General features: G+C 52.1%; 1 protein-coding gene across 1 annotated transcript in view; it reads left to right on the top strand.

Annotated features, from left to right (window-relative positions):
• The window catches only part of LOC104053172 (major facilitator superfamily domain-containing protein 1), a 284336-nt gene that overhangs the window by 238936 nt on the left and 35612 nt on the right, over nucleotides 1-9788 (top strand). The window lies entirely within an intron of this gene.

Genomic DNA, 9788 nt, shown 5'->3' with positions numbered 1-9788 from the left:
AACTGTCACCTTCATGGGATCCACAGTTATTCCTGGAGGAGAGGCTGCTCCTTTGGGTGTAAAACAGTGCAGTATGAGCTTTCCTGCAGACTCTGTCACAGGCTCTGGCGGCATGTGCATCCCCAAAGCAGCGCTGGGGCAGTTCCCACCTGGGACTTGAGCAAAACAAACTCCCTGAGCACACAGAGCTGATTGCTGGGCCTGAGCGCTCTGCATGGCTGCTCAATAACCGGGTAGTAAGCCAATATTGCTCCTGACAGGGTTTATTCAGTTGAACTATCACATTTTTGAGACATTGTATTTATGCAATCATGAGGCTCCAGAATTAGGGAGGTGGAGAGCTGTTGGGGAGAGGAAACACCCTTACCCAGAAGGGGCCCAGACTCATCCCTTGCTGGAATCCATGTTACAGTCAGACTCCCTGTCATGCCTGCAGTGGGTCCCAAACCGGCTCTGGTCCCCACACCCTCCCACCTCCGCTGCATGCTCAGCCCTGGTGCTTGCTTCGCTCGCTGCTGCTTTGTACTGCTAGGCTCCTGTTCTTCTGGTGGGAAGCAGAGCCTGGACCCCAGAAAGTTCCTTCCTCCTGTCTGTGCCTTCTCCAGCTGCTCAGAAGCCCACCAGCCTGAGAGGAGGCAGAGCAAGGGGTGATTTGGGGGATAGAAGAAAAAATGTCCTGCCATGAGGCGAAGGGAGCCTCCGCAGAGCCAGCGCTGTGAGGGGCTGCTGCCCATGTAATGAGGGGAGACAGGTGGGGGAGAACCTGGCCCCCAGACAGGAGAAGCGTAGAGGTGACAGGGCAGGACCTGGGGACGTCCCTCCTGCTCACATCCCATTCGTGGCCGCTGTGATTAGGCATATGGCTGATTTCTAAATTCCCTTTGTGTCCAGTCTGCCCGGGAGGTGGGTCTGCAGCACTGGGCAACTCTGGCATGGCACCAGGAGGAAAGCTGCAGCTCTTATTGCTTTCGGGGGGTTTGTGTCTGCTGGCTGGGCTGGGCACAGCCACGTCTATCATCGCCAACCTACAGCAAGCACAGCACGGCTTGGCTTTGCCAAGCCAGAGCTCAGTATGTCAAGCATGTACAGCCCTGCAAAACCTTTAATCACATCATTAGGAAAATGTACCTTGCTGTTCGAATATATTTCCTACCTATATTCTGAATAAGCTTTGCCAGTTGGGCCTATGAAAGGCAGGAAAAACCTGGAAGGCTCAGACACTGTACGAGGGCATGTTTTCCATGTGTCAGCACCCTCAGCAGAGGAAGTTGCTTTGTTAAGGTGATGGAACATGAGCAGCCTGTACCTGTGTAGAAGGGTCTTACCACAGAGTGGGACTTGCAGCTGGTGGAGGAGGTTGGAGATGACTGATCCTGAGTGCATGGGGGACAACAGGAGCACCCATTGGTGCCGCTGAGGATGAGGGGCACTGGTGGGACCTGTTGAGGACCAGCTGGGGTGGAACTGGCTCCAGCCTTCTACAGCAAAGCCTCTGCAAGTATTTGGCCAAGTTCATGCCCAGCATGGTGCACTGTGGCCCCCTCCCCTACTCCTACACTGGGGCCAGACTGGGTGCTGCAGGGTGTGCACTGCCAGGCTGGCAGGGGTGGCAGGGATGTGGTCAGACCCAGCACAAGCCAGAATGGTGCTGCAGGGATAGCAGCCACCATGAGCCTGCATGGGGTGGGTGCCTGGCCATGGGTGCTCACCACTACGCTGCAGCTCCACGGGGTGTGGAGAGCTCCCCAAGGCCTTGGGCATCGTGTCCAGATGGTCAGCCTGAGCCACCACATCCAGATGGTCAGCTGTGGCTGTGGGTGCCCTGTCCTGCTGGTTGGGTGGCCATGGCTGAGCTGACAATGGGCACATGGAGCAGGGACATGACGCAGGGAGGTGAAACAAAGAGACGCACAATGAGGCTCAGCTTGCTGACTAATGCAGGCACAGAGAGCTCAGTGTTTATTGGTTTCACTCCAAGTGGTTTGTACAAGGAACAAGCTAACTCTGCTGCACACACAGACGTACGCACCCATCGCTGCAGGCTGCCTCAACAACTCTCCTGCCAATCCTGGAAGCATTGCTCAGCCTCACAGGGCTGTACCAAACTCCCTCGACCAAAGCGGCTGTGCTGCCTGCCAGGCTCTGCCTGCACCCATGCTGCCAGTAAGATCCCAGGCTATGCCCCAGCCAGCACCCACAGCAATCACCAGCATGCGTCTGTGCCGACACCAACATCCCTTGGCAGTACGGGCAAAGACCCAACCCAGTCCGAGCCCGCGTGGAGAGCAGCGCTCCCCAAATGCCTGCTCTGCTGTCACGACAGAGGCATCTCTGAGCTCCTGCCCTGCAGTTAACAGGACCTTTCCATTTTTATTGCTACTCTACATTGCAGTGATACCTCTCAACTAGTGAGCGGTACCTCTAAGGCTGCTGCTGCAAAGCAAGTCTAACACATGCTGCTCTCCCAAACCTGGAGACCTCCTTGCTGCTTATAACAAAGTGCTTTTGGAGCTGTTGATTTGTCCCTTGTAGGCTGAAAGACACCAGGCATTTACTGCTGGGTGAGGGGGCCGAGATGTGAGGGCCTCAGGTAGGGCTTTACAGCACCCAGCCAGGAGATGCTCCTCACCCTTAGGATTAGATGTCAGGGCCTGGGGAGACAGCAGGGGCAGAGTTAGATGAGCTGCAGCCTCCCCCTGTCCCCTTCCCCTTCTGCAAAGGGCTGGCAGGTGGCTTTGAACACCACCAGCATCCTGCCCAGAAGGACAGCACCAAACACAGGTGACCCTGACACCCACTGGCACTGGGGTGAAAGAATACAACAAATAAAAACATGTCACCATGGGACCCAAGCAATGCTCCCAAGCTGATCAGCCCAGTTCTGGGGCATGCTGTCCCTCCAGGGGGGTCTGCTGTCCCTCCAGGGGGGTCTGCTGCCCCAGGTGAGAGCATGGCCCTGACCTGTCCTTTCTGCTGAACCCACCCCTGCTCTAGGAGCTCCTGTCCTGGTACCTCTCTCAAGAGTGAGCAGTAATTGTCTGCCTGGAGGCTATTTTCAGCATCTTTATGCTGCTTATCTGCATCTGCTCTCGATGAAATACTGGGAAAATCCTTACTATTTATCCACTTCAACTTTCTTCCTTCCCCAGTCACTGCCTATAATGGTCATGAACTGAGAGATCTGCTGAGCATTGTTTTGTTTTTCTTTTCTTGGCAGACTACATTCATTGGTGCTGTGCTTCCCATGGGGTCTCACTGGCACATCACCAGCAAAAGGACGGTAAGCGTGGAGCAGTTAGGAAATGCTCCTTTGTATACCTTTCAGCCCAGCAGCAGGGATATCTAACTGGCAGAGTGTCCCAGACCAGTGGTGAGGGGTGTGTGCGTGTGTGTGTTTCTCACCTCCCACCCACCTGTGCTAAGGCTAAGCCTCCCCACAGGACTTCAGCTCAGCCCAGAAAAGCCAAGGAGATCTAGGGGTCAAAGCAGAGACTACTGCCCTCAAGTCTATCCTGGGGGAGCATCACCATACCAGCCTTCTGGAAGGCTCTTCTTTCTCCTCTGTCAGGTCATGGCAAAAAGGCAAAAAGTCTGGGGACATCAAATACTCATTGCAGATCCAGGCTGAAGCAGTAAGAGTGCTTTGGGGACAGCCTCACTGGATAGGGTTTAGCAGGCTAGATGAGATGGATCCACAGCCCAGAGCATTTCTGCTGGCTGTATTGGCTCTTCTCCACTGAGCCTCTGCCCACAGCCTCCCAGTTACATCCAACTCCTCTGACCTCCGAGTGCTGCCATGTGGGAGGGTGCTTTGGAAAGCCATTGAACAGGGGGAAAAAAGCTCTAAAGAAGGACATGTGCCTGTGCTCAGCCCCAGCACTCTCTGGCTTCTCTCTCAGGTCAGACACGAACTGAAACTGCAGGTGACAAGTTTGGGCTGGACCCTGGTAGTGGGAAGCACACCCAGGCCCCTGGTTCCACCAGTGTTTATACAAACCCTGTCTCCTCTTAGCCAGAAGGGTCAAGCCAGGCAGCTGCCAGCTATAAATGCCAGCAGTCCTCAGGTGGTGGGATAGCTTTGGATTCTGCATGGCCTGAGACAGGCAACTACTGCACTGATGTGCTCAGAGATGCTGGCCAGGCCAGTTTGGTGTTCCTTGAGATGCTGCCTTCTCTTTTTAGGCATTGCCTTTTCTCTCAGTGTCACGTGGTGCTGACCAGGGCCACAAGCTGGGTGGGAAACGGTAGCTGTACAAACAAGATGGGATGTTTATTCTCAAGAAAGAGCAAATGTCCCTGACCTGTCCTCAACACAGGGAAAGCTTTTTGCCTCAGCTGCAACAAAACTGCAATATCAAGTGTTCCTTCTCCCCTCACCCAGGTATGCCCCTAAAGATGCCCCAGTCCCATCCCACCCAACCAACCCCCTTGGTTCATTCTAGGTCTCCTCCAGGAAGGCTGCGATGCCACTAGTTCTGCAAGCTGATGCCACACACCATGGAAGCTGGAGCTGTTGGGGAACAGAAAGGAAAAGGGAATGAGACCTGGCTGAAGATCACAGGAGTGGGGTGCAGAAGGAGACTCTGGGAGGAGGAGGAGCAGGACTAAGAGCTGACAGGCGTGTCCTGGTAGGAAGGCAAGCATCTACTCAGGGACAACTTCACTTCAAGGCAGATGACAATAGCGGTATCATGAAACCGTTTCTCAGTTGCTGGCTCAAGGGGCTGTGGAAAGCCCTGAGTCTAGCAACACCTCTGCCAGCTCTGCATTTCTTACAGAGGTACAGGCTGTGTCGTGGCAGTTCCAAGAGAGTCTCAGACTGGTGAACAGATCATACCCATGGAAACCACCTAAACATGAGGCTGAGGCAGGAACCCTGTGGTGGTGGGGCAATGCAGGCAGATGGGTTCAACTTCAGTCCTCTCTGACAGCATCCAGGCAGGGATGAGCTGGGCAGGAAGAGGCATGCAATGGGACTCCAAGCTCACCGGGACTCCTGGTACAATACGAAGCACAACTTGAGGTTCAGGACATCAGCCCAGCCCTCGTGCTCTGCAGTTTCTCAATCCATGGACATGGGGACAGGACAGCTGCATGTACTGCCCGCAGACAGGTGTCACAAGCTGTGGCCACCTAACCCCTTTAGCCTGATGGAGCTATACAAAATGGGCAGTGAGCAATGGCGGGGGGGACACTTACCAGCTACTGTTCTAAGTAGTATCAGTCTCAGGCTGAATGGCTGTTTCAGGCCTGCAAGAAAAGAACAAAACCAAAACATGCAGGCAGTCAGTGCGGGATGACAGCCATATTTTGAAGCTAGATGAGAAAGAAAACAGTGACATCACCCTTGGAGGGAAGGACACTCTCACCACAGTAGAGCAGTGGTCCTCAGCCTGGTGCTTGCAGATGGGACCTGCTGATACTGCTCACTGGCTGAGGACACAGCAGTTAAACCAGGGTCACTTGGGAGAGCAAAGCAGCTTTTGGTCAACCCAGCTGCAGAGCTCTTTGCACACTTATGGCTCTGGCCCAAATGCTCATCTTCTCTGCACTGATGCAAAACCCAAATGACTTCAGTGCCCCAAGCTGGACTTTACACCAGAATGAGCTGTAACAGGACACAGATGAGCAAACCAGCAACTGCAGCAGATCAGGATGTCAAAGGCCCTTCCAGCATGCAGGGGCCTGGAGACCACTCTTGAGGAGCACCTCAGCTATGAAAATCTGAGACTGTTGTTCAGGGAGTGCTTAAGCATTTGCACCTACTTCAAAGGGGGTCACAACATGCACATAACCCTTGGTGCTGAGAAGCACAAGAAGTTCTTGCTTTCAGCTACATGCAACCCTGACAGAAAAGGACATAATCTTCCCTGCTCATCAGCTCCTGGGAGACAGACTCTGAATCTACTTCCCTTCTCTACTATGTGCTCAAGGCAAAAAGGGGAAGCTGCCTGAACATCTGCCTGGTCCTGGACACCAGCTGAGAATCTCCATATGGAGTGGCAGGGCCAGGTCCTTGCTCCCTGTTGAGACCCAGCCCTGTGACCAGGACACAGCTTTGCCAGCAGCAATGCTCTGGGGAAGCAGGTCCCACCAGGCTGCCTTCCCCTTCATGTGGTGGACCATGGCTGACATGATTAACCAGGGGCCTACACCTATGATGCATGAACATCCCTCCTCCCCACTCCCCATCTTCCTCTGCACTGGTGCAGCTGCTGAGGAAAGGGTTCTAATTATAAAGTGGCAGATGCTTTCTGTGTCTGAGGAAGGTTATTTCAGCTGCCAACATAACCTGATGCTTAGGGACCCTTGGTCAGCTCTAAATTGCCATGACAGAGCATTTGGCATGACCTACCTTGCAGAGCCAAAGCAAGGTTAAACTGTGTCATTACATATACACACCACACACGAAATATATGCTTTATATGGCCTAATATATTGCACACAGATAATGCATCACAAATATCCCTAGAGGGGTTACCTAACAATAAGTGTGCACATGCAAACTATCTTCAACCATGACTAATTTAATGAAACCAGCATAAATGTTTACCATGTGCTGAAGAAGGTGGAAATGGGCGGAGGATGTTGTAGATAAATACATACACACATATCTATATACGCTCATACATTCATCTATACAATGTGCATTATGCTGGACAAAGCGCACTACTACAAGGTGCCAAACGAAGCTCCCCCAAGCCACAGGTTATAGGCCCACTCTCAGACTGGGTAAGCATTGACCGCTGAAACAGAAAAGAAATAAAATCCCAAGCAGGTGCTTTTTAACGGCTGAACAACATAAAGAGAGAGCCACATTCTTCTCCCTCCCCCGCCTGCTCCCTCCCCCCCACCGCCAACAACCCTATATCCCCCTTGCTCTACTCCTTTTCCCGAAGTGGCTAGAAGCTGGACAGCCAGCTGCCTGGCAGTAGGAGCCCACACTGACTTGCCATAGGTGCCATTTCACCCTTTCCTGTCACTTAGGTCATGGTAGACTTTGGAGCTGGACTGGACTGAGCCTGCTGTAACATGGCTGTTCAACTCCAGTCCATCAACATGGCTCATTTTGAGGTCTCCAAGCCTGCAGAAAGGGCTCAGCAACAGAAATAAAACCTTTCCTCTTTGCCTCAAAGGTGTAGCCCCCAGCACCTCTGCATGACTATTCAGACAGCACAAGACCAAGCTACAGTGTCACCTCCAGGTCTCAGCATGGCCGCTGCAGCCCATCAGGATGTTGGTGAGACTCTGGGCTCCATCAAGGGCTCAGCTACCACCCAGAGACAATGCACTGGGAAAGGCCTCTCCATTTCCACAGAGGTTCCCAAGACAAGAGGCTGTCCCATCCCCACTCACATACACCAGGTGAACAAAGGAAGCCAAGGAGGGCCTTCGCCAATATGTCAGCCAATTCAGGCCACTCATGACACTCTCTTCACTGGCCCATGCCAAGGAAGACAATGATGTCATCTCTTCCTCAGCTCTTCTCCCACATGGCCAGAGCTCCTACCCCACATTAACAGGGGAATGTATCCCAGAACCACCTTGTGCTCTTCCACATCCCTCATCTTCACAACTTCACCCAGCCCCAGCCCACTCCTGTGGCTGATCCTGCCCCAGGGCCACTCTACACCTCCCACAGGGAGCCACCAGCAGTTGTGCTTTCACCCCAACCTGGTAAGGACATGGTTGAGCTTAGCAGAGTCCAGAAGAGCAAGAAAAGAAAGGAAGGAGGGAAGGAGAGCTACAGACAAAACAAGATGCCCATGGAGAACTGTCTTTACCGGTAGCCCTCACGGTATCTCCTGGAAGCAGTTGAGTGCTGTCTTCTTCTCACATACAGATCTGTGTCTAAGGTCTCCTGAACCGCTTGCTCTGGAAGCAGGACAAAGAAAGATACACCTCTGTTGATAAGCTCCATGCAGTTGTCAGCAAGCCCTGCAGGAGACTGCCTGGTAAGAACTGCTGGTGGGGGTTAAGTGCTGTGGGAGGTTAGGAATGGCACCCTGGAGAGCTGGATCTTGTATAATTGTCCTGAAAACCTGTACTGCAGCCCTCTCTTTCCTCGGTTGAAAATGCCTTTATCCTCTCAAGCTTGTTTAAACGTTTTAAATTTGGTGCCTTTTTTGGGCGGCGTGTTTGGAAACCCAGCACACTGACCTCCTGAAGATCACAACTGCTGCACAGTACAAGAGACCATTGCCTCTGAATTCTCCAAAACTCAGGAGGGACCTCTCAACTGCAGGTCATACCTGGCCCCACACAACCAGTACAAGGTAGTCACTGGTTTCCAGCACAAATGCAGCCTTTGTGTGCACACAGAAACAATGGTCTCCAAATGACTTCACGGCCGTCTTCTCCTCCATGCTGGTCTTACACCATATGAAGGCAGCACATCCTCTTTCAATACCTGAAGCCGTCTGTCCTGCTTTCCTAGGAAGCACTTCACCTGCTGCGTTTCTCACATAGGTTCAGACAGCTCAGAAGAGCGCGAAACCAAATGGCCAAACCAAAAATCACTCCCCGTTCGGAGAACTGCCATCAGCTTGTTGCTGTTCAGTCTCTTCCTTGCCAGCTGGTGCAGCCAAAGTCTGGGCTTATGCTTTTTGTGTTGTGCAGTCCATTGTGAACTGCTGTACTTACTCATTATGTTAAATATGTACGTGCTTTTAGCACAAGGAGGTATATAAGTAAGCTGTGGTTTCCAAAGATAAATCTGCAGGGACTGCAGAATGAGGAAGCGGGTAAAGCAGCTTTACCTGCGTGTGATAAAACAGAGGAAATTAAAATCAAGAGGGCTTCCTGCCCTTCAATACGCACAATACTAAATGGCTGTAGAGCTGGACAAATAAAATTTTGGCAACAGAAGAATTCTTGTAAAACAAAGCATTTATTTATTTATTTATTTTTTGGGGGGGTGTCAAAAACGCTTGTTGTGATTGTGGATAGAAGCAATGAAAGTTTCCAAAACCTGACATCAAAAGTAATTGCCAGTGACATTTTGTGGAGGGCAGTTTAGAAACCCAGTGACTGTGGAAGGGCTGGGATGGGTATGAACCCCACTCCACTCTTGCCCTAGCAAAGCCTTGTTTATATTACCAGCAATATCCACTAATGACCAACTTCTGGGCACGCTGCCTTCACATGAAGGAAGGGAGGAAGGAAGAATATAAAATTTTATTTTGAAGTCAATGACATGTTTGCAAATCAGGCTGAGAGGAAAAAGCTTGGGGAAGGGTTTCAGCACTGGGCTCCCTGGGCAGGCAGAGCCAGGCATTGGGGTGCCACAGAGTCAGAGCCTGTGGAGCAGGCTGGCAGTGTGGCTGGCCTGGAGAAGACTGACAGAGGGAAAAGGAAGGCAAGACTGAGTATCCAGAGCCTCACTCCTACCTGCTGCCTTAGCAGTCCCTGGTGACAGTGGGTCAGGGCAAGGACCACAATCTTTTCCTTTGGTATATGACCTCAAGCACGGCCAGAGAGCATCCTCCGGAGCACATCAGGTGTCACATAGCTGAGCGTGCCAGCCACAGAGCCACACTTCCCCAGAAGTATCTGTTAAGACTGTGGGAACACCTTCTGATTACTGATCGTGGTTTCGGGGCTCTGTTGGCATAGACACAATGTTCAGGAGAATGGTCTCTGGGCATACATCCTCATGAAACCAATGCCCAAAGATAGCTCTTTGCTTGTTTTCCCTATAGATTTGCCTTCCTTCAAAAACTAGCCACAGGGAAATGCCCACTTGCCCAGCAGATAATACGCAGGGCTCACAGCCGAACTCTGGGTGC

This window comes from Phalacrocorax carbo, chromosome 10 (assembly GCF_963921805.1).
Source record: "Phalacrocorax carbo chromosome 10, bPhaCar2.1, whole genome shotgun sequence".
NCBI lineage: Eukaryota > Metazoa > Chordata > Aves > Suliformes > Phalacrocoracidae > Phalacrocorax > Phalacrocorax carbo.
This window is presented reverse-complemented; position numbering and strand designations above follow the sequence as displayed.